Here is a 27,999-nt window from a genome sequence, read left to right as displayed (position 1 = left end):
CCACAATGGGCTGGGGGAATAAAACCCCAAACCTTTCAGACAGAAGTAATATCTTACATATCTATCCTGTAGGCCTAAAGGCTTGGCAGGTTGTTTTCATCTACATCAGTTTGTCTGACAAAATATACTACCTTTATCTCTGCAAAAACTTCCTTTCCAGAAAGGTACACCGCACAATTTCTGTAATTCCTATGGCTTATGAGATTAATGGAGCAATCCCTGACCTTTGATGTGTGTGAAACCAACAAGGTATTGCAACATCCTTGGTTACGTTCTTGGAGTTCCAGGGATGAACACCGCTATATAACCTATGCATCGTCCTCCTCGCATGTATTCCTTCTTTGCAACTCCTGAAGTCACAGAGCTGCATGTCTTGGATTTCTTTGCATTTTGCAGTGAAGAAAAAAACCCCAAAGCCTCCATTTAAGAATCCTGCATCAGTCCCTTCCTTCACCTTTGCCTCTATTTTCACACGCTTCCACGGGAGGCGGGTTGTGTCAGGAAGTGAAGCAGCTCCATGTGCTGATAGTTAATGATGAGTATTTATGGTGCACTTCGCAGCGGAATGCCAAAAGAAAGGAATGAGAGAAAGACAGAGGAACGATGAGGAGCTAGATCAGGACGTTTTGTTCCTGATACCTAGCACAAGCCTGTGGTGAGCTAGAAGTTTATTTCTCTTTAAAAACCACATTCACTGAGATGGGGAAAATACAATCCAGGCTTGTCCCTGGCTTAAATTTTGCCCCTTGGAACTTAAGTAACAGGAATAATCTCAGATGAGTTTGCCAGAGTTCAAAACCTTATTGAGCTCTGAACTTTACTGGCTTTACATCCTACCCGTGAAGATGAAATATATTGAGCTAGAAACCAGTTAATTTTCCACCAAACAGAAACACGCCTGAGCATCCACACCATGCTGATACCCATGTCATACTGGAATGTCCTGAATGTTTTGTGGATTTGAGGAGCTCATTTGCATACATGGTTACAGCAAATTTGTTTTATTTTCTGTGATATATTTTTTATCGAGCTTTTAGCCATTGGATATGATGCTCTGTTTCAGAGCAGGCAGTAGTAATAGTTGTATGGCCATAACTGTGTAAGTATACTACATGGGAAACATAAAATGAAACTTTTCATGTTTCAGAGAGTTGAAACGTGAAATGAAAACACGAGGCAAAATGGGAAAGAAAAGGGTTAACCATTTAAAGGATTCAGTTAAACAAAATATATCTGTTCAAGCGTCTCCCCAAGGAAGTGGCTGAGACCACATCGCTTGGATCATTTAAAATTGGACTGTACAAAGCAATAGAGAAAATTCTGCGGGGAACAATCCTTCACTGGCAGGTGGGATGGACTCAATGACCTAATAAGTCTTTTCCATCTCTTAAGTCTACGAGATGAGCCTATAACTAGTGCAATATGGTTTTGCCCAGAGTTCCCATGTGTTGTTATGAACAGAGCCAAGCTGCACCAAACTGTGTCTTGTTTAAGTTAACTGTTTACGTGGTTCTTTTGCCCCACGTAAACAGTTAACTTAACTGGTTCCTTTTTTAGCAGACTCCCTCCCCAAACAGATGATTCTTTTATACTCAGTTCATTTTTGGTATGTAAAGCATGTTAAATCACATACTGTGTCATATATTTTCCTTAAAATAGAATGAGAAGGCAGGAAAAAAGCCCCTTTCTCTTCCATTTCTGCAAGTGACCCCCTGACTCTCATCTTGGGAAGGATTTGGACCACCCAGATCCTTGACCCAGATGTCCATCAGGCAGTTCCCAGCATCTCGTCAACCACATGGCAGAGAAATGCCCCTTTTTCTACACATACAACGTGGCACCAGCTGGAGCCCTGCATGTCCCATGTGGCACATGGTCACCCTGCCCGGGTAGTGACACTTTGGGGTCTCAGAGCAAAAACTGCATTTACTTTTGCTCTCAAGTGACTGAGTCTAGCTGGATGAACTCAAAGTCTGCGTTGTCTGTTCTCTGCTCCCAAAAACCCTCAAATTCATAAAGGGAAAGGCACCTGGGATGTGTAAATGGCCAATTTTGAGCTTGCCAACATACCTGCAGGCAGGGGATTCAGCCCTGCCTAGAGTCGGCGGGAGCTTTAGGGGCACTCTGCCTCTCCAAGATCTTCTGAAGAAGCCTATAGCCCTGGCCAGCCCTGCCTGGCAGAGGGCCTGCACCTAATCCCAAAGGAGAGCAAGTGCTCCAGACATTGTATTCGGCTCCAGGCTTTTTCCCCCTCCACCTCAGAAGCGTGTTGGCAGAAGGCAGGCAGTGAGTTTGGATGGGCTGCTAGATGATGGGGCTGACAGACGGGATCAAAGGGTTGTTGCTGCAGAACCTGGGGCTGTGTTCAGCTTTCTGCTGCTCCATGTGCTGACTCCCGCTGGGGGAGGTTTGGGCAGGGGTGGCCAAGCTTGGGACTCTCGTGTCCTTCTCTGGCACAGAGATGTTCCACAAGAGGTATTGAGAAGCTAGTGTCAAGCAGAGAAATCATGTTAAGCCATGACAGAATTGGATGGCTTCCCAGGTGCCCACTGGGAGGTAGGCATGGAGCTTACCAAACCGCAGTCACTCCTTTCTCCTGGGGATCTCAGTTGCTTGAAGCCTCCTCCCATCCCAAGGACATAAAGGAAACTTCTCCTGCTGTGCTAGCTGCCAGTCCTTTGGGAAGACGGAAGAAGATGTGACCTCCTCCTTCTGGTCTGACATGTCTGTAATATCTGAATGCCTCGCAGTATGTAATGCCGTGCTGATCCTGTCATAGCAAAGGGTTGTACCTTCACCTCACAAAACTGAGATTTGAAGAAGCTAAGGGTTAGTTTGCTGGTTTTTGAAGGTAACCAGGACTTGAGGTCCTTCTCGTTGCAGTGAGTAAGAACCCAGAGCTGCATGGCAAAGGTCCACCTAAGCCCCTGCGCATACTGTTGGTTAAGGTTTCTCTGAAAGTTTAGAGCCAGCCAAAAGGAAATACTTAAGTGAAATGTAAGTCATAGCATAGGTGCCTAAACATGTTTAAAAAGTTAGCTCTAACTACTGGGTGAGAAGACTCCCAGGAACTCTCCGGTCGAGCAGAGAATGAACATCCATTTTTTCCTGGCTGGGGTTAGGTCCAACCAAGCTGCCTGGGCAGGCTGTGGCACAGGGCTCTGAGGAAGGAGGACCAAAATGAAGAGCCTCAGGAGATCTCCTGGAGATGCTGCTCCAGCGCGAGCCTCAAGTCCTTCCTCCTCCTTTCCCCGAGGCAAGAGTAGCTGGGTTAGATCAACAGCAAAGCAGGATGTACTTAGATGCAGCAGGAAATGGGAGCAGGAGATAAACCAAAACCTCCTGAAATTCCCCACTCCTGCTCACCCATCTGACTTCAGAAGTAAATCAGGACATAACATGCAGTTGCATCTTGTCTAGACCTAAGGACCAGATAGCTCATGCTGGGCGGCGAGCCTGTGTGGCAATGCGGTGGGCTTGCGCAGGCATGAAATCCATGTACCCTCCTCGCCTGCCGAGTTCAGCGAGATTGTGGGAGTGCAATCACGGGGAGGAATTCGCTTCGGCACGGTATGCGATGCAATAGCCCGCTCGCTCCTTCCAGAGACCTGGGTTTCCCTCGGTTCTGTGCAGGGACCCAGTAGAGCCCGCTGCTGTGAAGGAGACGCTTTCCATGGACGCAGTGGTTGCTGGATGAGGCCACAACGAGCAACACCAGATACTCCCAGGCTGCCTGCGCTGCCTTCATCACTCGCACTGTTTATTTCTCCTGTTTGCTCAGACGTGGAGCTATTTTCATTTTTGTCATCCCAGGCTAGTAAATATCCCTGCTCCTTGCCAGGGCAGCCAGCCTTTCAGCCTGGCCTTTCGCTCCTTTGCTGCACGTTTCCACGTCTGCTCTGGTAGGGTACCGAAAGCTCGTCTGTCACTGCTGAGAGACGCAGCCCAGCGAGCAGCTGTTGCAGAACCACGTCCTTGCTGCCTGCACCAACACCTCATCCTACCGTCACCTCTCTGCTACGATGGGTGCCCCTAGAAGGGTTTCCACGGGGGTGGGATGGGTGGGAGGATGCAGGAAGTGAGTGATGAGTCAGGCTCGTTGTCTGATGCTCTCCACGCAGGGACACCTCTCCCCAGTCCCCTGTGATTTGTGATCCTGGGTATGATTTAGCAGAAGGTGCCCTGTGGCTCTTCAGGGAAGGACGCACCCTTGGATACAGGATGTACCTGGGATGCTGTACCCCTGGACGCAGCAACCATGGCAGGACTGGGCTTGGCACCCAGCACAATAACGATGCTGATCGTTGGCCCTTTGCAATGGCTGTGAATATTGGAGAGTGAGCTCGCACGAGGAGGTGTAGCCCAGTGAGATCGGTGACAAAGAAGGGTTTGGGCTGTTTGGAGTCAGGGCTACAAAACTGCTCTGGCATCACTAGTGTAACGCTTTGGATGCTCCACGTTCACGTTCTGGGACAGTGCCACAACCCACAACACCCGAGTCCCCAAGGCTGTGAGGACCCCTTCCCCACCAGGGATACTTTCCTGCCATGAGGTTTTTAAGGGATGCTGAGGCTGTAGTCTGCTGTGCCCATTCCTAGAAGAAATCCATTATCCTTACTCTTTTAGGGTCTAGTAAATAGACACAGGCACACAATAGAAACCTGGTAAGAATAAAGGTATTGGTGTTTTACCCAACTGGTCAAACATCTTTGGTTTCTACCTGATTCTGTGTGGGTGTTGGGAAGAGGGCTGCAGAGAGTCTCTCCATCCCGCCTCGTCCAAAGCCCAGCACTGGAACAGAAATGGTCCAACTGTCCTGGTATTTGCTGTTGTCTCCCTCGGTGCTGCTGTGCTGCTCTCGGGTCTTGAGCAGGAAAACTCCTACCCTCTGCTTGTTGTGGCTGTTTTTTCAGGTTTTATCTTATTAGAGGAAAACTTTCCTTCTGTCAGGACGCAGAGCTAAGGGAGAGATTGCAGTGACCGGAGTACACAGAGCACCGACAGACTGCGTGTCTAGATATGGGCCAGCGCTTGGAAAGGGCACAGCAACACGACAAGGAAATTCTGATTTGTACCAAAATCTTCACCTCCTGCCTCCATACTCCAGCTCACGCCATGATTACAAAAATCTGCAGTTGTGTGAAGTGTCTCCAACGTGAGTCATTCGTGGCAGCACTCAGTTGTGCACAGAGCGCACGAGGCACGGGTCTCTCTCCTAGGAAAGCAAATTTCCCTTCACAGCTTTTTAGACCTTTTAAATATTTGTTGTGATTGCGGTACTAATTAAATTCAGCTGTTGCAGGTAATATAACTCCTAACAGGTTTTTTTTTTTTTTTTTTTAAAGTTATTTTCTCCCTTTTAGAGGGCAAGTGAGCAGCACTTAAAGGTATACAGTCCGTCCACTGGGATGGCTGCTGGCAGAAATGCAGAGCTTTGATTGAGCTCTGAAATCATTGCTTTAACCGTGCCAGTTTGCCTTAGCCCTGCACGGAGAGGGATGGAGGCGCAGGGCTCTGGCAGGAAGGCACAGACCACTACCCGCCTGTATTTTCCCTGCCCACGCTTTGAATCCCGATAGACTGAACGGACAGTGCAAAAGATGGGAAGGGAGGGGGGGGTCCATCATCTGAGCTCTTCCCTAGCTTGCTTCGGGTCTTTCTGCACCTCAGCACCATCAGTTCGTCAAATTGTGCAAAACAGAGGCTCCCCTGCCATCTCCGCTCCTTCACGAGGGTTATCCAGCATCTAAACCTTCAGCAACGTGGTTCAGATTTGTGGGCAAATTGCGTACATGAAACGTCGGTGTCTTACGAGAAAACAGCATTTTTGTGGTCTTGTTCTGATGCTGTGCTGCGCCGTGTGTGGGGTTCAGGGCTTCCCGGTGCTCACCTTTCAGGTTGTCAAGGAGAATTTCTGCTTGTCAAAAATGATTCGAAACGCCCTCTCTGTGTGTCCTCCAATGTTTTGAATTTTAAAGAGTAGCCCCGGGGCAGTATATTTAAAACATGATCTCAGAGAAACTGGTTCATTGCATTTGTAAGCCTAAAGAGCGAGCTCAGAATGACAACGATAAATAGACGTTAGGGTTTGCGGAGTCACACCGAGGTCAGGCGTCCCCCCCTTATCCCCCCCCCCCAGTATTGCATTTCCTAATTCAAACCCGAGCCTGTTTCTTTGTGCTTTACAACTGCTCATCCCACCAGCTCTTCTAACACTGGCACGGTGGCCGCTCCTGACGCGGGAGGTTAGCGTCAGGACGTTGAAACCCGGGTACCCCGAACCAGACACAGGGCTATATTAAACCATCTGTACAAAGCTCCTTGATCTTCAGAAGGTGGGAGCACCTGCAAGCCCCATCGCTGCCAGTGGGACCTGCAAGCGCTCCCCGGCCTTTGAAAAAAATCAAACCGCCGCGTTAGAGAATAGAGATTGGGATGATAGTGGGTGATTGAGTTATTGCAACTTAATGAGTTGCCGCTCACCTGCCAAGCCACAGCAACTCTGTGTGTGTGCGCGTGCATGCACGCTCCTATTTGTCTCAGCCGTAGGATTTGAACTAAAATAGTTCCTGTGGATTTGCACTGGTTTGGCAGCAATCCTGAGGCCAGTTACCAAGCGCTGCCGATAAGTTTTAACCAGTGGAGTTTAGAGCACTCGAGTTTGAATATCCCCGCTCTGCTTCAAGTATTTTGCGCTCCCAAGAGCAGAATTGGGTCGGGTGATGGGGAGTGGGTGCAGGCCGTGCCTGTATTAGGTGACCTGGCTTCTGGCTTATTCCGACTTTTGGAACAAAGCAGTGAGCTCAGAGAGAGTTAGAGCTCCTCTGGAAATGCAGGTGGAGCTACATTTGCATTTAGCGAAGTGCCAGACTGCCCTAGCAAACGCCACCGGGTAGCTAAGCCCACGAAGTGAGACCTCGGGGCTTCCTTCAGGTGCTCCCAGTGCTTAGGTTTGCCCTCAGGGTTTTAATTACACTGATGAAGAGTGAGAGGCCTTTTGTGTGAGCTGGTCCTGGCTCCTTATTCCAATTTTCCTTCCATATGGCTCTTAGCTTTTGGTTAAAGTCCATCCACTAGTGAAATGGAGCCTTCAGGTCTTGCTTTCAGGTCCCTGCAGCGCTTGGCTTTCCAGCACCAGTCTCCCTATTTAACCATCACACAAAGAGTCAGGGAAAGGAGGACCTGTCTGGATAACAAGCCATCATTTTGTCCCATGCTTAAAAGAAGCTTTCTGTGCTCCGAGGAGGCCAAATAACATTTTCCCCCCATAATGTTTTAACGTTGGGCACCTTTGCAAATGACTCTGCTGGCTGGGATGGAGCCCAGGAGTGCCAGAACACCATGGGAAGAGGCTGCTCTGTGATACTGCCAACCTGAGGAGGAGGAAATGCTGGAAATCCCCTAAGCACGCCTGTTTTCTTGAGATTCCCAACCCAATTTTGCAAACGCAGAAGATTTTATATAATTTGGTTTAGTCAGTTCAGAGGTTTAAGGCACTTGGCTACGCATCTGGATTGCATCTTGGGGGTGGGTTATCCAAAAAAGGACTCAGAACAGTTGGAAATTCAGCCATTGCTAGCAAAACTGAAGGAAAACAAGAGTGCGGGAAAGGAGTTTCTACTTTGCTACTTGGTGTGCTGGACTCTGGATATAAACCTGCGATCTGTCTCTGTACTTGTTTGAGCCATCAGGTAGCGGAGGAGATGCGGGGAGTGCATCAGCCGGCTTGATGCGCCGTAAGCCGCCGTCATCTAGTCTGATAGTCCGTTTAGTGCCAGTGAAGGAAACTTAAACTCCCTGGCTAATCACCTGCCTGTGCCACCTGAAGGTCTTTATCGTAAAAAAAACACCACAAAAATTTGATATATCATTTCTAAACGTGCAAATGACTCTCCCATCAGATGTACACGCGGAACAAGCACGGCTCTCTGACATGAAGGCTTCTGCACAAGCGCTGAAGGGCTTTATTCAGGCTTTCCAGTCTGCAAGCGTTGGCCTTAAAAAGCCCCGAAATGAAATGTTTCAAGTTGAAAAGTCCAAGTTGATTCAAAATAGAAACAAAGCAAGTTAATTTTAAGAGCCCTTTAATTTTTAGCCTGCAAAAGCCAAGAAAGCTGTGTATTGATGAGACAGTGCCTCGAGACAAGTGAAACACAGCTCAGCACCCCGCTGCTGGTGTTGACTATCCTTAGGTCTCGTTGTCTTCAAGAGCTGATAGAGATCAGCACCTCCGAGGTCTGAACCTTTAACCATTTGCCATGTTTTGCCTCACAGGCAACTGCACTTCAGCGGTGGGTGAAACGATTCCTCTTTGTCTGAAAGGGCAAATTCTTCCCTTTAGATGTTTGTGCTCACCTCCCATTAACTTTGGTATGAGCTGAGCTCATGCTTCCAAAAGCAAAATTTGGCTTATAATTTCTGCATGCTTCAGGATCCTTTGGGTACCATATAAATGTAAGATACTGTGATTCAGTGCTAAAGAGCAGAGAAAATGCAAACCCCCAGGAGACATTGTAAGAGAAAATCATATAGAGCTTTTGTTTAAAGCAAAAAGAAAAAAAAAAAAAAGAGAAAGATTAAGAAAAACAATTGAGATTCATTCCAAACCTGATTTCATTGCAAACCAAGGATGAGAGCGCACATCCCTTACTTAACGTGATCTCTTCTTTGACTTCGGTGAGTTACGGGCCATCGGATCAGGTCGTAGTTTTGAAGGCATTATTGAAAACGTCTTACCTCCTATATTTCCTGGTTTTTAATCAAACTCACTGCGCTGCCAGAGGTGTTTCATTTACCAGGAGAGGGGTCAGCAAGGCAAGCCTGAGCAGCAGGAAATAGCAAATGCAGAACAGTTCCTCCATGCTTGGAAGCTCTCCGAGGGCAAGCAGCGCTTGGATGCTCATTATTATCTACCTTCGCTGCATCCTTCACAAGTCTGGGGCATCCTGCTGTCTCTCCTGGGGTGTAGGGGTACGGGGGTAGGGTGGGGGGCAGAATCAGAGGCTACTGGCTTCGGGACTTTTGGTTATTGCCTTCTGATTTCACCGACCAGCTCTGTGCCAGTGAAAAGAGCTAACAATGCATACATTTTATAATTTTATTTTCTATCTGCTGCCATTTTATAGTTTCTTGGCTTGTTGCAACTGTCATAAAATTACTTTATTATATTTTCCCATCTGGTACATTTTTGCCTCTTTACAGGGGGACGTTGCATGATGCACACAGGCTAATTTAACTTTAAAATTATTGTATGACTGTTGTTTATGGAAAACGAACACTGTATTTGCAGAACAACATGTGGCTTCTCCTTAGCACCAAGGAGAACATATGAAGTCAGCAAACACAAATGTCAGCAGATGGACATGGCTGCTCCCTCCCCTCCTACCCCAGCTCCTTTGCTTTGATTTGTGGTCTGATCTACCCAAGTTAGAGCTGCAATTGCTCATTAATTTTGTTACACACTCTGCATTCCCACTGCCCAGTTGAGGGATCTCCATCTCCACTGGAGAGGTGCACCACGTTCGCTGGTGGTGGAGCCGTTCAAGCTCTGTGTGCAAACTAAGCCATAGAAGAACTGATTTCACCAAAAAAAAAAAAAAAAAGAAAAAAAAGAAAAAAACTTGCGTAGAGGAATAACTGGGTGCTGCTCTCCCTACCTTGCTTTTCTTCTCTTTTCTTTGCTTCTTCTGTTCAATTCAGTCCAAGCATCTTGGTTTGACTATTCTTTCTCATACCAAGTGTCTAGAAGTATGAGCCGCCCCCTGATCTCCTGCTCCCACCATGAAAACTGGGCTGGGACACCCAGTTCTGGGTAGCAGAAAAGCCTGGGGATGCTCTGAGCACACACTGGGGCTTTAACAAATCTTCCTGAAACTCCTTCTCTAGTTTTTTTTGCCTTTCCTCCCCACTTTTCATTGCAATTTGTACTGCCACTGATGGCACCAGGAGTCCATGTTTTTCAATGTATGTAAGATGTATATTAAAGATGTGGTACTGTTAAATTATTCATATTATTAGATGAAATTGAGTGTTTAATCTGAGGGTTTGGTGATTTCAAGGGATTCCTGATTACACAAAATCTTATTTTAAGGAAAAAATAGATAGTGAAGTTTCAGAGTCCTATTTATGTAAAATCCCCCCTGCCTTCACCTCTCCTTCCTGCCCTTGGTTGTCATACATTGTACTTTTAAAACAGTGTTATCTCCAAGAGAGGAAACAATAATTATCCTTAACAGTGGGCCAGAGCCCATTCCCACCACAAAAACCTACGTAGGACATGAAGCAAAGAAATTCCGCACACTTGCAGTTCCACAGAAGCCATGAGAGCATTTATGGAAGGTGTCAACTGCACGGAAAGACCTCGAGCAATGATGTGAGTGTGCTGTCTCCATTAGGAGTTGTGAATAACGCGGAATATGTTTTGTGTGTGATTTCAATACGTAACAGTAACATTTCTGGATGTAGACAACGAGCTATGCTTTGATTACAGCTGTCTAATTGGGAAGTCTGGGTGAATTTTCAGTCTCTACAGTTGCCCAACTATTTAATGGCAACAGTTTTGGAAAAGGAACTCCAGGTTTCCCATTTAAAATAATTGTAATATATATTGATTGTAGTAAAAAGGTTAAAAAAAAATCAGAGAAGATATGTCACTATTACCTCTGACTACAGCAGCGCAAGCTCCTCTCTGCGTCACCTCTCTCGTGGCTTCGTTTCTCTGGCAGCAGGTACTTCTCTGGTGGATGCTGTCCTTCAGGCTTAGGAAAGGGAATAAACAAAATTACACAATAAATGGTGGCTTGTACGGAATTTAGCTTGATGAAGACCTCAGACTGAACTGGTAAGTAGGTTTTGTTTGAACTCTGCAGCCCCTATGCTCAATTCCTTATTAACTTTTTCAATATGTTCTATTACAGTCAGGCAACAATATGGGAGCTATCTTGCAGCTAATTTAACACCTGTAAATTCCCATGGCTGGTAATGAAACATTGTATAGGCTAGTCGATGAAGCATTTGCTTCATATATCAAAGGTCATTAGTTCAGTATTTGTTAACGCTGTAGCTTTTATTAAATTTTTTTCAGCTTTTTTTTTTTTTTTTTTTGCATCAGCCCGATTAATTCTACTGCTTCCCAAAGCTAAACACAAAAAATGAGTATCATCTGACCCAGAACACTGGGGCTAAATTCTTTGTTGAAATCTTGAGCTAACCTGCTTGAAATCATACTTCGAAAGCTCCTCTCCCGTTTAGTCGCGTGCAGACTGGGAGGCAGCGTGAGTGTGTTGGGTTTGTGTGGCAAGGTTTTGGTAGCGGGTGGGGGCATGGGTTATAGGGGTGGCTCCTGTGAGGAGCTTCTAGAAGCTTCCACAGTGTCTGGTAGAGCCAATGCCAGCCAGCCCCAAGATGGGCCCGCCCCTGGCCAAGGCCAAGCCAATCAGCGCCTCTGTGATAACATATTTAAGAAGGTGGGAAGTTTTTTTACATCCGGAGGGGGAAGTGCGGAGATGTAACATCAAGGTCAGTGCAGGAGGAGGGGGGAGGAGGAGGCGCTCTAGACACCGGAGCAGAGATCCCCCTGCAGCCCGTGGTGAAAACCATGGGGAAGCAGGCTGTTCCCCTGCAGCCCATGGAGGACCGATGAGGGGGTGTAGAGATTCCACCTGCAGCCCGTGGAGGACCCTACGCTGGAGCAGGTGGAGGTACCCGAGGGAGGCTGTGGCCTGTGGGAAGCCTGGGCTGAAGCAAGTCCCTGGCCGGACCGGTAGACCCGTGAAGAGGGGAGCCCACGCCAGGGCAGGTTTTGGTGGCAGGACTTGTGACCCCGTGAGAGACCCACGCTGGAACAGTTTTCTCCTAAAGGTCTGCACCCCATGGAAGAGACCACGCCGGAGCAGTTCGGGAAGGACTGTAGCCCGTGGGAGAGACTCCATTTTGGAGCAGGGGAAGGATGAGAGGAGTCCTCTCCCCGAGGACAACGAAGCGGCAGAAACAACGTGCGCTGCACTGACCGCAACCCCCATCCCCCTCCCCCCATTCCCTTCCCCCCCCCCCGCCACTGAGGGGGGGGGAGGAGGTTGAAGCCGGGAGTGAAGTTGAGCCCGGGGAGGGGTGGGGGAGGTGTTTTAAGGCTTGATGTTACTTGTTTTTTTTTTTCATTGCTCTATTCTGTTTAGTAATAAATTAGATGAATCCCTCTTTCTAAGTTCAGTTTGTTTTGCTCGTGATGATAATTAGCTCTCCCTGTCCTTATCTCGACCCGAGCCTTTTGTTAACTTCTCCTCCCCATCATGCTGGGGAAGGAGTGAGTGAGCGGCCGCGTGGCGCTCAGCTGCCGGCTGGGCCTAAACCACGACAGTGAGAACGGGGGAAACGGGGAGGCGAGCATCCCCCTCGCCAGCCTGGCTCCCATGGGAGAAGGGTGGGTAAGAGTTGTGCCCAGCTTAGCATTTATATTAACTCCAGACCAGGCAACCGTGTGGTTTTCCGTGTCTCAGTTAGTAGTCTGCACTTAGTTGATACAATTCCTTACGTGCTCAAAGCTAAATGTGTACTTCAGTGCTCTGCTGCCTGAGGTCACTGAGGAGCAACAGCTTGAGGTAACTTGTGTGCCTCCTGACGTTTAAATTAATTCCCTTTGTGGCATGTTCAACAACTAGACACCTCTCTAGTACCAGGTATATATTTTTTATTTCCTGGCTTTCCCATTTTTGCTTGGTTTTTGTTATGGTAGTTTACAATTTTTGACTATTTGGAGGCAATCATTGGAAGACAGAAGAAGATGGTGAAGAGCAGACCCAACCCAGCATGACCAAACCAAATCATCTGCCAGTACGCGATGTCCTCCCTCGACGTCCTTGGCCATGCTGCCTGGCTACCACTTGGTGGTGCTGGATGGAGGGATGAATGCCCCTGATTTCCGGACGGTCTCCACCAGTGACTTCCTTTGGGCAGGCTGGTTGGCCGCGGTTACACAAGGAACACCACTGCCTTACCCTGTTCTGCTGGTGAAAGTGCTATTTCCCTCTGCTAGGAGTGTGCTGTGTCATCACTGCTGCGTGGCTTGTGCTCAAAAGAGCTGACACAGTGAGCTCCGAGCCCCACAGCTGGTTTTTCTGGATGTTTTGTGTCTAAACTGACCCTTTCTCAACCCTGTCATGGGTTGGGTCCACCACAGTAGCCAACTTTTCAAAACACAACCAGCACAAAGCAACATTATAATGAAACCAAGCAGCTTCTGAAGATGAAATCACATGAACTCTGCATCCAAATGTGATGCTGCAGCTTCTGGGAAATGCTGAGCGTGTGCTTCTTCACCTTGAAAGGTTTTGGCATGTACACTGTTTATCAAAATAACAAGCCATTGAAATACAGCTGAAAGTATTGCCAGAAATGTTGAATGAACCACTGTTGTTTCCAGTCCACCATGGTGTCTACTGGCTTTTCCAGAAAAGGGGAATCAGTGGGCTCAAAGAATGAACCCTGTATACAGACCTCACCCAATTGTAGCTGTGCCTCTCGTTAGCGAGTGCTGCCCCACCATCAGCAGACCTTGAGCAGAGCTCGGATGCCTGCAGCTCACTGCAACAGTGGGACCTTCTCCTTCATTTATCGTGACAGTGATTCTGGACGTTATTTTGAACAGTTGGTGCCACTCATCAAGGCTCCCCGTCCCCAGAACATGCCGTTTAATGATTCTGGTCATCAACAGAAAGAAGAAATTCTGGGTGTATTCCTGAGACTATTAATTTAATCTGAAATAAGCTGTGCTTTTTATTAACATCTTTATGGTGTAGCATTTTATAGGATATTGGATTCTTTGTAAGACACACATGCTGTTTTATATTCATATCTGCGCCTGCCTCAGAGATGGCTTTGTGCTGCAACTCATTAATTCAAGATTGAAATGTCTTTCTCATTCTACGACATTTAGATGCCAGATATTTTCTACAAAGCTTATTAAAACGCAGTTTTTGTACTTCATCATTCACTGTACTACCAAACAGTCACATCAATGCGTTCCTGTTGCTTGTATATGCCACGGGAGAAGATCTCATTCAGCTTGCAGAGTCAGAAAAACCAACCCTGAGACACACTTCTTCTTTAGCCAAAGAAAAAAAATTGTTAGAGAGTCAAAAGAGCTCCAAAATTAACAGCACCTTCCGTCTATATTCTGAATAATATAGATATGATTTGCAGTAGCATCTATGCATGGATAACGTCAAACAATTAATCTATTTGCAAACAATAAGCATCGCTCCAGAAAGACAACTGCTAAACCCACTTTCACGCTAAACAGCAATAAAGCCTGTTAGTGTGATGGGCTCAGCTCATCAGTGACGGGGGCACCCAGCGCCTTCGGAAGAACTGTCCCGGGATCTGCTGTGCTAACGCTACCGCTCGTCGGGGTCAGATGTGTTAATGGTTGCACCGGCAGCTTTAGCAGCCCCAATCGGTGCAGCAGCAACAGCCACGCAGGGACTTAGCTACTGAGCACAACCTCGGCGCGTGCCTGCTTCAGCAACGCTGCCGTCTCCTCCTCCTCCTCCTCCCTGCCTCTGGTGTGAGTCACGTTCGAGTGCCTGACACTGGGATCCAAACTCCCTGCAGCTGCAAAAGAGAAGCTGGAGTGCCCAGAACCTCCTGCCCTGCCAGACCTGCTCCGTGTGGCACGGTGGGGGGGGGGAGGAAAGAGAGGGGGGTGTGCACGTATGCATGTGTGTGCACGTGTGTGTGTGTATACATGCGCACACACCTGCCCCAGGGGGACCAGAAGCCCCTCTGCACCGGCAAACACTGGCAGAGAGCAGGTAACCGGAGCACAGCCAGACATTTTCCTTCCCGTTATGCACGGAGCAGCCCCACGGCTCCAGGACTGTCCCCGCGGTGGCAGCCCCCCTGCCCGGGTACGGAGCAAGGCACACCGCCTCACGCTCGGGAAGGAAAGGATGACCTCAAATACCGACCGGCTGGGAGCATGTTTCCTTTTATTAGGGTACCATCTCCACGGCCCCAGCCCTTCCCGCTGCTGCTGCATGAAGACACGATGCTGGGGCCAGCGCTGGTTAGCATAACGGTAGCTAGCGGATACAAATTACCTTTATAAAAAAAAAATTAATTGAAATAAAGAGCCTTCAGTGCCGAGGGGCAGTCCAGCTCCCAAGCGTGGTGCCCGTGGGTCTGTCGCGGTGCTGCGCTCGCACCCAGCGACACGGCCCAGGGCTGCAGCATCAGGCTCTTACACCTGCAGCTACCATGAACGGTGGTTTGAGGCTCTATTTTATTGAGATAATCTTGGTTTTGCTGCCATTTCCCCATACGTGTTCTAAAAAGACCTGAAACCATACAGGCCAGCGCTGCCCGTGCTCCGTCGGCAGAGCCATCGCTGTGCCAGGGCTGGCCCGAGCATCCCGCCTGGACTCAGACGGTGCTTCCCCTGAGAAGCTTTGATGTGCAGTTTTCAAAGCGTTTAAACAGAGATAGAAAACTCGTATTTGACAATGTTTCTGTATGTTTGATTGAACTTCTCAAATCTCTCTGTTTCTCTTCAGACGTACAGAGCCCGTGAGCTAAAAGCCAAGCTTTTTCCACAGCTTATGTTCTTGTAAAAACAGCTCCAAGTACACACATTCTGCTCCTCGCTCCAGTCGGGGCTCCGCATGCCAAGTCAAGTATTTATTTTCGTTACTTTTGAGACCACCAAAATTAATGTATCTTTCAGACAGGAAGAATTTTATTTATTATGGTGGATTTGGATCCAAGAGATGAAAGAAGAGCAGCGTGCATCTCGAAAGCCATGGAGGCTGGAAGCAGGAGGAGACAGCCCAACCTGAGCTCCTCTCCCTCCCCGGGACCGCCCCCAGTGTGCTTCCATACGGACGGGCCACAGCACCGTGAATCCCCCCAAAACACCACTGTAAATCCCGTAGTGAGGGCACGCTTCGATGTTTTAGTGAATTCCCCATTGTCCTGAGTCGCCGGTGTAGTTGCCGGTTGATGGTGGGGCTGGGTGGGGTGGGAGGCTGCCGGAGGGAATCTGCTCATCCCCAGGGAGCAGTACTCGGACAGAAAACAGATCATTTTTTCCCCTTTCATGTGCTGATCCCTGAACTCTATGCCAGGAGCATTTCCCCCGAGGTGACATGTGACATGTCCAAGCCAAGCCGTGTCTCTCCGGTGCCGACCATAGCCCTGCCAGAGGTTTCCTTTGATAAGCTTCAAACTGCTTGAACTGGGATTTCAGCATCAGTCTGTGATGCCGAGGGAGGATGCTGAAGCACGATGGCTTAGCCACCGGCATGAATTCAGATCGGGCTAACATGACGGACCTTAGCGCACGTTTCAAGTTCTTTCCAACCCAACCTGCTCCACCTGCCCTGGGTTGTCCTGGAGTGTGCATGTCCCCGGGCCTGGCTGCACCTGGGAGGACACACACCCTGGGCGTTTTGTTCGGGTCACGCTTTGCTTACAAGAGGAATACATCGCTGTTTACCCATGTCGGATTGCCCCGTTTTAGAAAGATACAAATAAATTATAAAAACCACAGCCAAATTTGGTCTTGCTCAAGCATTTCAGCCTTGGAGGTAATTTGGGCCTTAGCTATGGAGAGGAATCCTCCTGAAATCCTGCTCCCCTGCTCACACCAAGAAGCCATGTGCACTCAGGATGCTGGTCCCAGCAGTTGGCTTTTCATTCACACCCTCCCTTTACTTCAGCGTTGCACCGTGCTCCGACCAGACTGCAGTGCCGGAGGGCATGACCACGAGCTCTTACTGAACGCTCTGGTGATACTAAATAGCTGTGTAATTGTGGCGTTCTTCTAAGTGGTGAATGAAATGCAATTCAAAGTAACTGAACGGTTGAGCTGTTCGTATAACGTACATTCTGGTTAGCTTTCATTTCTCCTGACAACTGCTGTCTGAGCTTTGTCCTTCATGAAAGTTGACTTGGGAAATGAAATGACACTCCTGCCCTTCATCCAGGTCCACAATCAGTCATTAAAAGTTTCATAATGATGTGATGTGGGAAGCTCTATGGGGCTGATGCATCCATTGCATTTGCTTTTCAGCGCACTTGCAACACAAGATCCATCAAGCGCTTCCCATGCACCAGCAGCTACAGGAGCTTCTGGAGCTTCACTTGATGAGATCGCTCTCCGGTTCCTGGGGTCTGAAGCGTGTTACAAGTTCATGTGGAGAGACGTGGGAGTTTTGAAAAGTCCTATTTGCTGGAACAGGAACTGGCCGTGTCCCTGCAGTCGATACTCGTTGGCAATCAGTGCCTCATGGTTCACACAGCAGCCAATGAATATATCAAACCGTGATGCCCCAACGTTCCTCTCTTGGGAAGCTTTCCCTCATCCTGCTGCTCACTGAGTGAGTCTTGTCTAATATTTTTTGCTCTTTGTGGCAGTACTGTCCTTTGCGCTCTCCTCAAACCCACCTGAACATTGTGGTGGTGGGAACCGCTTGGTAAAAAAAAAAAAAAAAAAAAAAAAAAAAAAAGAGCAGCTGTGCTCTTGGACCTAGCACACACTGCTCTCCAGTGGACTTTCCTCTCGGCAAATCCAGCAATGGGCAGGATCTTCCCTACAGTACCTAACTGTTTTGCTATGGATCCCATCTGGACCTTCTTTGAAAGCGTAGAAATGAAATTCTAGTTTGTTAAAGGAAAAAAAAAATGCTGCTGCTTTCCAACGTGTCTAGAGTTCCACCAAAACGTTGCTGAAGTCATCCTGCCCATCAGGAAGAAAATGGATTACACCCCTGCAACACCTTTCTAGAAAACATAACTTCACTTCTTGACCGGAGCCAGTCCAAACATGGATCAGGTTGGTCATTGGCATTGGTCATTTTTTTGGTAAAAATATCCCACTGAGAAACCTCATTGATGCAACTACACTTGAGGCTCTCCTTCAGAGGCAGGCAGCCGGGCTATGTGATGGCGATGAAAGTGCGATGAGACCGAAAGGAAGACAAAACCCCTAAGAAACTAGACTTGGAAGTTCAACACCTCATACAACAACCTGTTGCTTCTTCCATGAAGCTCACGGAAGCTTCAGACAGGTCCTACAAGCGCTAACAAAGCACCCGGCCCCCCACGGACTTGCCTGAAATAATGGCAGTGTGGAAGTCCTGGAGATACGGGATCATTAGACATCAGATCCTTTCCTGGCTGTATTTGATACCTTTCCTCATCGCAAAACCTTAAGTGGAAACTGTAATTTGTAGTGGCTTTCATCATCTTTGATAACACCTCAAGCCTGAGTCCCAGCTCTTTAAGAGCGTAAAGAAAAAAGTGATGTATTGGACACCTAATAAAAGAGAATTTGTGCTATCCACAGTTAGTTTGAATTCTACTTAATTGTTTATTACTCTGAGGTCTCTGAAGGATAAAGAATATGGAATAAAATACTTCTACCACCTCGGCCTTTGTGAAAACATTCACAACCTGTTAAACACCAGGGTCAGTAACTTTGAAATGATCTCACAATTTGATTTCATTATATTTTAATTGTAAATGATATATTCCAGGGCTCACAGAGGGTGAGAAGCTGGGACTAAGGGAACATTAAACCCCTGCTTTTTTTTTTTTAATTCTCCAGCCAGATGTACTGCAGGCAGGTGCAACGCAAACTCCCAAATACCCTGCTAATGTAACGAAAGCCTGACCTAGAGGGACCGATCTGAACGGGCTTTTCAGCCTGCATGCTTATTCAATTCGGTCTGCGGAAACGCTGCCAACCGGGGGACGCGGTGCCAGAAGCGTGGTGGTTTTTTTAATGCAAAGTTGCAAAACCACAAAACTCATTTTTACTAGTGACCTTTTTACCACTAATTGTCGGGGTACTTTAAAAAAACAAAACAAAAAAAAAAAAAAAAAAAAAAGAAGTTACTTTGGTCAGGGCTGAAACGACATCCCAGAAGTGCTCCTCCGGCAGCTGCTCCGTAACCCTGCGCTGTTTTCCCGGTGTTTGCATCCAAACTAGACTGGGTCCTGCTCAGATGAGTCAGACGGCTTTTTCGGTTGTTGTTGTTATTTTTTTTTTTTTTCTTGCAAAGCAGCTTTTGATTGTGAAATAAATAACGGAAAAATAGCTGGAGTGTTGGAAAGAGGGAGGAAGGGGAAGGGGGTGGGTGTACGGACAAGGAGAGGCTCCAGGGCCATGTCTGCACCAAATGCTGCGTGAAGGTGGTTGCGTTTTTTTCCCCTTGCTTTTGCTGGTTTTTTCCCCTCTAAGAACACACAGGTCTATTTTACTTTATTTCTACAGCTTTTTTAGACATGGACTAGTCAGTAGTTACAGCTGGACTCGCTCTCCCTATGAGAGTTCAACTCAGTTTTGATCTCCCTTTGCCCAGGTTTTAATGCTGATTCGTTCCCTAATTTCATTAGAATTGGCCACATGTAAGAGGTGTATTTGTGAGCAGAGCTTGACCTACTTTTTCCACCTCCTCTGCCGAGCGTTTTACGAAGGGATTCAGCCGACGCTCGGCTGGGGGCAGCGGGACTCTCAGCCGGGCGACCTTTCAAGCCTGTCCAGTTCTGCGCTCCCCATATACCTCCACAGAGAATCCCGATTTCAAGTGAAAAAAAAGGAGACCAGTCTACTTTAACGAGTCCAGTAAATGAAAACAACTCGATGTCCTTGGGCTACTTTATTTATAATTTTTTGCCATGTCGCAGTTTCAGCTAAAACGGTGTAAAACCTGGTCTTCGTAAATCCTTTCCATGCACTGAAATACTTCTATATGCTGGAAATGCCTTAAAATGTAGACAGTATTTACATAAAAATGCCTAGCAGAAAGCTGAGTGGCAACGTCCCGTGCTAGCAGGTACCGCACAGGGAGAGCGTGCTGCTGCTTTAGCCAAACCCCCCCAAATTAAAGAACAAACCTGCCGTGCTCGATGGCCCCGTGGTGCTGCCGAAACCACCAAAGCTGCCTCCGGGCACGAGCGTGGGTCTGCTGAAAGTCACGGCACATCTCCCACCACGGTCAAAGGGCCCAGAGTGTCACGACGGGTTCCTGTTGTTGCTTTTGCAGACAGCAAATTGAGAAATTTCCAGCCTAAATGAGAAAGAACAACGATTTGCAATAAGGCATCTGATGACTAGCGGCTCGGGGATTGCGTTCAAGGATTCACCGTGTGAATCCATCCCCCGTGGTGAAGGAAATATCCCATCTACCGAGGGGTTTTGTTATTGCTGCTTCTGTTTGTTATTTTCAGCCTTTGTCTCCAAAAAATGTTAATGTAGCCCAAAAGTCCTAAGGTGATTTCCTCTCCCGCTCCAAAGCCACGTCTTCACTAAACCCCGCAACTGCTATGGGACGCCTTGTTTGTAAACACGGGGTGATGCGCTTCGCTCTGGTTTTTCTTTCTGTCAGCACATCCCAATCTTCTTTTTCTTTTTTTCTCCCTTCCCAGTATTTACAATAATCTCTGGAAAACATTGGCTTCTAGCTTGTCCAGGCTGGTTTATAGCAGCGCTTAATATTCAAAACCAGCCCTGACGATTGGCTGCTGGCTGGGTCCGCCGATGGGCTGAGCCCAACACGCCGCGATGCCGAATCATCACCGAGAGCAGGTGCTGGGCGGCGGAAGGGCAGGACCAGCCCCGCGTGCGCTTGGCTAATTCCAGCCCCATCCCACGGCGCCGTGTCTTCGCGCACTCGCCTCTGAAAGCTCTCTGCTTTCGGAAACGTGAGTCTAGCAGTGAACAGTTTACGGAGTTATTTACAGCTCAATTTACCGAGCATCCTACTGGAACAATGAAGGAATGCTGTGGCGTGCATTGTCTGTTGAGTGCGGTCAGCAGGAGAGACGACTTCTCTGAGATTTTGAACGTGTTTTGAACCCCTCTCCTTCCTCCACTCCGCAACCATCTGACCAGTTCCAGTGCAAGCCTTACACGCAGGAAAACTGAAGGGAGAAAATAACAGGAACCCAGAAATGCAAAGAAACAGGAACCCAGAAATGCAAAGAAAAGCCAAAAATGGGTAACCTGTAATTTTCACAGGTTTTTTTTTCCTTAATTATCCCAAAGGATCCATACTTGAGCTCTGCCAGCAGCCTGGGTAGGTGGGCAATTTGTCAGGGGAAAAAAAGCGCCGCGCCACCGTGGCCGTGTTCAGAGGGAGATGAGGGCAGGCTCCTCATCCCACACCAGCGTCTGGTTTTGCTTGGACTGGATTTTGAATTTCACTTTTATTACCTTTGAGGTTGAAATTTTTCAAGAAGCCCTCCAAAAAATCTTTGAAATTTTGCTCTCATCTGAAGGCAGGGAAAGTTTCACCCTCAATTTAAGTGAGTACAGAGACTAGATAGCCCAAGGTGGTTTGGAAACATGCAGCTGAGAAGGTCTCCTATGATCTCCGTCACAGCATGGGCCTGCTCAGCGCTTCCTGGACAACTCTTAGTCCGAGGCTTAATTCGTTACCATCCAGCGTGTGGAGCTCCTGAACCGAAGGCACCTAGAAAAGTGCAAACGGCCTCTGCCTTAACAACATACCAGCTACATCAGAAGCACAGAAAGGTGGAGGTTGCTTTCCCGGGAACGGCTTTAAAGGGGAGTTCTCCAAAGCTGCAGCAGGATCATGGTCTCACGCGTGGTTTGGGGCTCCTCTAGGAGCCGGTTCCACCAAAGGCGCAGCAGTGACCCCGTACCCCAGGAAAAGGGACTGTCACCCCCATCAAGACCTAAGGCACAGCGCTGCCTCTCCAAATCACGACTGAGGTTTCTCAGACCTAGCGAACAGACGTTCTCTAGATGGTGCGACGAGCACCCCAGATCCCGCGCTGGGCAGGGATGGCTGGGCTGCGTGAATTTGCAAAGACTGGTCTTTGGGGCAGGAGCAAGGCCTTCGGGCAGAGCGGTGTGGCCGCACTGCGCTGTGCCGCGCTCCGTGCACGACGCACGGCTCGAAGCTCAGCAATGGCAGACACGGGGCGCTGGCACAGCAGCTGAGGAGCAGCGATGGCAGCCAAACGTATGAGGTCATCAGGCACCCTGCAGCTGCGGCCGCCCGGGCTCTGCTGACTTTCCTTGCCCTGGAAGGGGACGTGGTGGCATTCAGCTTCTCCGCCTGCTGCACGTCGCTCAGATCAGCGCAGGTGTCTCGCGAAATCCAGTGCCCTCTAAAACCCATCTCGCTGCTCAATGCAGCAAAACGCATTTAGCACAACGCACCGGTGGCACCGCGAAACTCTGGCACCCACGACGCGTGCGCAGCCTGATGCAGTCCATCCAGCCATTCCACGTGCGGTTGGCTCCTGGGACGCTCTCAGAGTGGAGTGCTTGCTAGCACGCTGCTGGGCGAGCCCGCTGGCATGACAGCAGGCGGCAGAGACGCCAGCCCAGCTCCTCGGCTGGGTTAGGACGGTGCGTCGCTGACATTACCGGGGTTGCATCAGATTTTGCCAGCTGCAGATACCGCCCACAGCTGTTGTATGCGACCTCTCCTGCCTACGCCATCTGAATTTTCTGGGCTTTGAGAAAGCATGTACTTGTATAAACAAAACCAGACACAGGAGGAGAGGAACCTGCTGAAGATTTGAGATGACAATTCTGCCCTCAGTTATACTTTCTTCAACAAGAGCAGATTTGGTTAGTAACAAGATACAGACCTAATTCTGATTATTTTTACACCGGCAAAGCCAATGACTCTGGGAGAAGGAGAAGTGCTTTACACTGGCACCGGTGCAACACCAACCGCCGTTGCTGTTTAATGCCCTGGACGTTTTCTCTGCAATATGGTTTCAAACGCTTGCGAGAGCTGAAAACAAAGAAATGAAATACCAGCCTCGTGCAGACTTTAGAAATGAAAAATAAAATGTCCAGGAAATCCCTGCAAGGTTTTGGACTGAACAGGAAGATACATTACAGAACTTTTTCAACTTTTTTTCTTCCCCCCCCCCCCCCCCCAACTTCCAAGCAGCAGAATGCCAAAATGCTAACAGGCAGGGCAAATTGAGCAAAAATAAAATATTCTGTGGACTGGGTTAGAAATTAAGGCAGTGTTTATTTTTTTATGCTTTACACTTTGGCCAGCATTTATCCCGAATGAAGGCAGCAAATGTTATTAGATTTCATGGAATGTAAATAAACAGTTATTGGTAAATACATTTTGGTGGTCTGCTTGTTACACTGCATGTCAGGAAAACTATAGGGAACTGGCAGGAGTTCAGACGTCTTCAAGGAACACAGAAAACAGACATATTTTACTAATTATAGCTAACAAAAACACTCTGAGATTACAGTTAAATTACATTAAAACATAACTTGTTGGCAAAGGCTGTGAGCATAATGCTTTGCCTGTATCTTTCTGTATAATGTTTCATCAGAACAGAGCAGTAACATCGGGAAACCCTGGCACAGACCAAGCCGCCGCGGCCCCTCGGGCTGGCCCAGCCGGTCACTTTGGTCCCTCCTGTAGTTTCCGTAGGTCCAGAGTATTCTCTGACAGGGCGAAGACCCGGGTTTGCCCGCGGCAGGTTCTGCAGATGGGGGACCCGACGTCCGCGCCTGCGCAGATGGGAAGGGAAGGGAGGGAGAAAGAGGCACCTGCTAAACGCAAGGGCTGCGCGGTGCCGCGGGGTTGGGAGGGGGAGGGCTGCTGGACCCACCCCACCGTACCTGCATGGACGGAGACGCCTCCGGCCGAGCGCCGAGCTCGAGGCGGGTGCCGTGGCTGCGTCGCAGCGGTGCTCTGCTGCACCTTCTGCTCCTGTCCTCCGGGTCTTCTCTGCAGCACGGCTATGGGACAAGGAGCGGAAGAAGTGATGGCTCTGGTGTGGAGTGTCCGGCGGGGCGCAAAGCCGCCACCTCCCGCAGTCGATCGCACAGCTAAAACCAGAAAAACGCCTCGACCCAAGCCAGGAGCGCCCGCACGCATTTCAACTAACCCGCTCACCTCCTCGGGGAGGCGGCATCGGGCAGCACACCCCCACGCGCGAGGTGCCCGGGCCTCCCCCTCGCCTCTCCTGCCCCACCATCAACGCAGACCACTTCTGCAAGAGCAGCCCCTTCTTAGCCACCGGAGGAGAACGAGGCCTTTCTGCGGAAATCGTTCTGTTTCGACCATGCCCTGAGTGTTCACGACAAACGAGCCGTAGCGAACGCTGCCCCCGCCACGCATCCACAGCGAACGACCCGCTGCGTGGGGCGCGCATGAAAATCACCTGTAGAGATGCTTGCGCTACACTGAATTAGATTATAAACTATTAAAGTACAGTTCGCGTGAAGTAACTCGATAAAGAAAGATGCTCGGAAGCGTTGCGTGAGAGCAGCGTTCTGGTCACAGAAAACCCAGGTGCAACCTGCGAGTCCGTTCTCCCGTGGCTGCGCATCGGGAGGTGACGGTATTGTTACTTTACAGAAAGTGTCCAAACTAGAACAATTTCCTCCTTTCTGGCGGTGGGATACGAACACTGAGCGGTCCCCGGCAGCGTGACACGGTGGGGCCGGCAACACTGTGCCACGGTGATTACCTGTTTTAAAACCAGGTAAATCGGGGCGTCATTTAATCTGACCACAATTTAGACGTCGAGAAAGGCACGTGTCGTTTTGTCTGCCAAGTAAATGAAAGGGGAGTACGGGGGCTTATCTCCCCAGAATGTTAACAACGCTCCTGCCGCTGTGCCCCGCTCCAGAAATACACAGCTCCCGTCGCTCGCGTTACTCCTGCGTCCCTGCCCGTAGGTAAAGAAATCCTCTAACGAAATCATGCTTCACAATTACCCCGTGGTAATCTCTTCCCTTGGACTGTCTTTGTGTCACATTTATGGCCCATTCTTTGCTGGGAAGATTTTTACAGGGGATCTGAAGTTTAAAAGAAGACAGATGACAAGCTGTGATCGCGAGGAGGAGAGGCTCACCATATGGAAATAGAAAGCCCTGGCTCCCTCCTCTATCCCTCCTCCCCCCTCCCCTGCCGAGTTTCTCTACTTCACATGGTGCTATTGGGATTTGAAGATCAGAATACAAATTAAATTATTAAACGAGGAACAAAAAAAAAAACCAACAAAAAACCCAACCAACTCGGGCCTTTCCTCTCCATCCTCCCATGTGATCAGTAATTATAAATCAAAGTGGGGAAAGCAACCCCGCTGGAAGCTGGCATTTGGGACACAGCCCAGCTGCCTACGGAAGGATACAATGCTCAGGCGACACGTATGTGCCTCTGCGTGCTATGGGGGAGTTCGGCATGAATTGGGTCTATAGCTAAGACATTATTTTAACGGCAGAGACTTCGTTATTATTTACTTACTGGGAAGAGCAGAAGCACCGCTCCTCAGTCCGCTGCGTTTCCCCGATGTCGGAACTCCCAGTCACCAAAAACCCACGCAGTGTCCCCCGAACGAGGACAGCCCAACCCCCATCGGATGCTTTTTAGCCAGCAAGCACTGGAACCGTGACGTGCGTCAGCAATCACTTCAAACCTAGGCAAAGAGACAGGAATGAATCCATTTCGGCTGGGCAAAACCTGAGATGCGCTAGTTTTGGCGTTTATTTTGGTGTGGCAAATTTTACACCGGTCGGTGATGCGGCTGGTTTCTAGTCTATACGTTGGGGGTGACGACATGAGGCCAGCGCAGGTGGAGCAGGCGGGACCCCGGGCAGGGGCAGCCGCCGAGGGCTGAGCCCGTCCCGGGGAAGGAAACGGGGCTGTGAGCCCGGCGGGGACTCGCTGCTCGTGGTCGGGCTGTCAGCCCTCACACCTGCACCCCGGGGGAGCTGCGGGGCATGTTGCATTTTTGAAAACCCCCCAAGCACACACTGCAGGCCCCGAGGTTTGAAAAATTTGGCCCCGTTTACAACGCTGGCTTTGCAAGGCTTGGGCTGAGCTGCTGGCCTCAGTAGCCAGACTTAGAAAATGAGCACTTAGTCCCCTTAGCGCAGATCTGGGCTATGGACATCCCATTAAGGCACCCATGTTTGAACACCGTCTCCTCGTAGCCAACATCAACAGCTGAATCAATGCTACACAGAGTTTAATCTAAACACGTAATGGACTCTAACTCAGCTATACGCTGTACTCCATCGACAGGTCCTGGAGATGGCAAACTGAAGCCTGCTTTTATAGTGTGCCAGCTCAGGGACCTGTTCCCAATTTGCAGATTTGGCCTGTTGCATTCTAAAAGATGTTTAATATACTCGATGCCTGTTTGTGTTAATGTTTACCATTGAAGTTTTTCATTATTTGATGTTATATTTGGCCGTAGCATTAAAATTCCATTGGATCGACTGAAATCTAGTGTCAAATCAAAGCCAAAGAAGCGTCTTTGCGATAGGCCTTCAGCTCCCATCCAACCACCTTAAAAAAAAAAAAAAAAAAAAAGCTATTGTAGGTGCTTTCTTTGTAGCTTTTCTTCCTTTTGCCAAGGAAATAGCAAACGCTTTATTTATTAGCTGTTGTTTTTATACATGCAGCTCTGGAAGAGCTGAGCCCAGAGCCGTGGGCTAGCAGGAAGGCGCAAGCCGCTCTGCCAGGTGGGCACAAGGTCAAGTGCGAGCGAGGACGGCTGCCACCTCCCTCCGAGCGCTTCTCCTGGCCTCGTGGTTTGGGATGAACGGGATTACCGACAGCCCTTCGCGCTCACAGCCCGCTGCACCCTGGGGACCGCTGTTGGGCTGCAGTGAGGTTTCTGCTGCTTGCAAATTGCTTCCCGTCACTTGGGTCACCACCCAGCCCTCACGCCCGAACAAAAACCCCTTTCCCACTGCTCCCAGCGTGGCAGGGAGAGCGCTCCTGTCCCCAGAAGTCTAAAGCCTCGATTCACAAACCTGACGCGGATGCCTAAAATGAGACAGCCGCGCTAGGACGTGCTTGCTTGCTAAAACGAAGCGCTTGCGTTACCTCCGCATCACCCGGGGGTCTGGCTCTCGGTCCTGCCCTCCCCTCTCTCGGCATGCCTGCCTCTGCTCGCAGGCTGAAGGGAGGATGTTTTTGGTGGAAACCCAGCGATACAGGACCAGGAGTCAATCCTCGAGTGCGGTGGGGAGTCACAAGCCTCAGGGGTGCTGGGGAGTCCGGGCGCTCACAGGCTCGGAGCCGCAAATCACGCAGAGGTTCGCGCAAACCCTGGCATGGCTTGGCAAGTCCGGAGCGAAAACAAACGAAGGAGGCTTGCCTAAGTCCAGATGTGTCTGAATTCAAAAGGACCTGGAAAATATGATGGCCTGGATGAAAATCTGGGAAACAGCATTTAAACATAAAGCCACGAGGGTAGGTTTGAAAAACAGTTAACAGATATTCTCTCGGCTAGTTAAAAAGGGGAGCTCTGCGAATAACCCGTTCTTCAGTCCACCAAAGAAGTGCCAAAGCAGACGAAGATGTTTCAAACTGTGTCCCCTCCCCAGAACAGTTTCTTCAACTTTCTCATCAAAATTAAGATCAGATATTTTGTATTTCAGTGAACTTCATTTTTTTTTTTCAGGATGGTAGTTTTTGATTTTAATGATTATAAATTAAATCATGTAAATGTCATCTCAGTACATAAGAGCATTTATTTTGACAGTCTTAAAATGGCATGTTTTGATTAATGAAGAGTTCCCACTTAGCTCCAAACTGGATTTCTTTCTGAAATGGGAAAGAAAAATCTCTGCCTGCAAAACTTTGTTCAGCTTTAAATGCTGAAACACTAAGAAAAAAGATCTGCAGCATTACACTGAAGCAAACATTATATTCTTATAATATATAGCAGCAGCTCTGAAAAGCATGCCTGACCCCGGGATTACTCGTATTAAAATATTCTCTTGAAGAGGTACACAACAAGTTTGACATTTTGGGGAAAAGGAAGCCACGTTCCTAAGAGGTCCCCGTGCTCACAGGCCACTAAGACGACCCTTGCTGGGGTCAGATAGAGATTTTAGCGTTCAGCCCATTAGCATGGCTTACTGGACTGGACATAGTTCTGTACAGAGATCCGTTAATCCCGAATGGCGTCATCTTAATACATCGTTCTTGAAAGAACTAATTTACTAAAAGCCTTTGAGATCCC

General features: G+C 48.7%; 1 long non-coding RNA gene across 1 annotated transcript; it reads right to left on the bottom strand.

Annotated features, from left to right (window-relative positions):
• Positions 1-86: 86 nt before the first annotated feature.
• On the bottom strand, positions 87-27,157 carry LOC142603879 (uncharacterized). Its single transcript, XR_012837785.1, has 3 exons — positions 26,856-27,157; positions 10,660-10,757; positions 87-553 (listed from the first exon to the last, which is right to left on the bottom strand). It is a non-coding gene; the product is annotated as an uncharacterized LOC142603879 (long non-coding RNA).
• Between the last annotated feature and the right edge of the window lie 842 nt (positions 27,158-27,999).

Source organism: Balearica regulorum, chromosome 14 (genome assembly GCF_011004875.1).
Source record: "Balearica regulorum gibbericeps isolate bBalReg1 chromosome 14, bBalReg1.pri, whole genome shotgun sequence".
NCBI lineage: Eukaryota > Metazoa > Chordata > Aves > Gruiformes > Gruidae > Balearica > Balearica regulorum.
The sequence above is the reverse complement of the archived record's forward strand: the minus strand, read 5'-3'. Positions and strand labels throughout refer to the sequence as shown.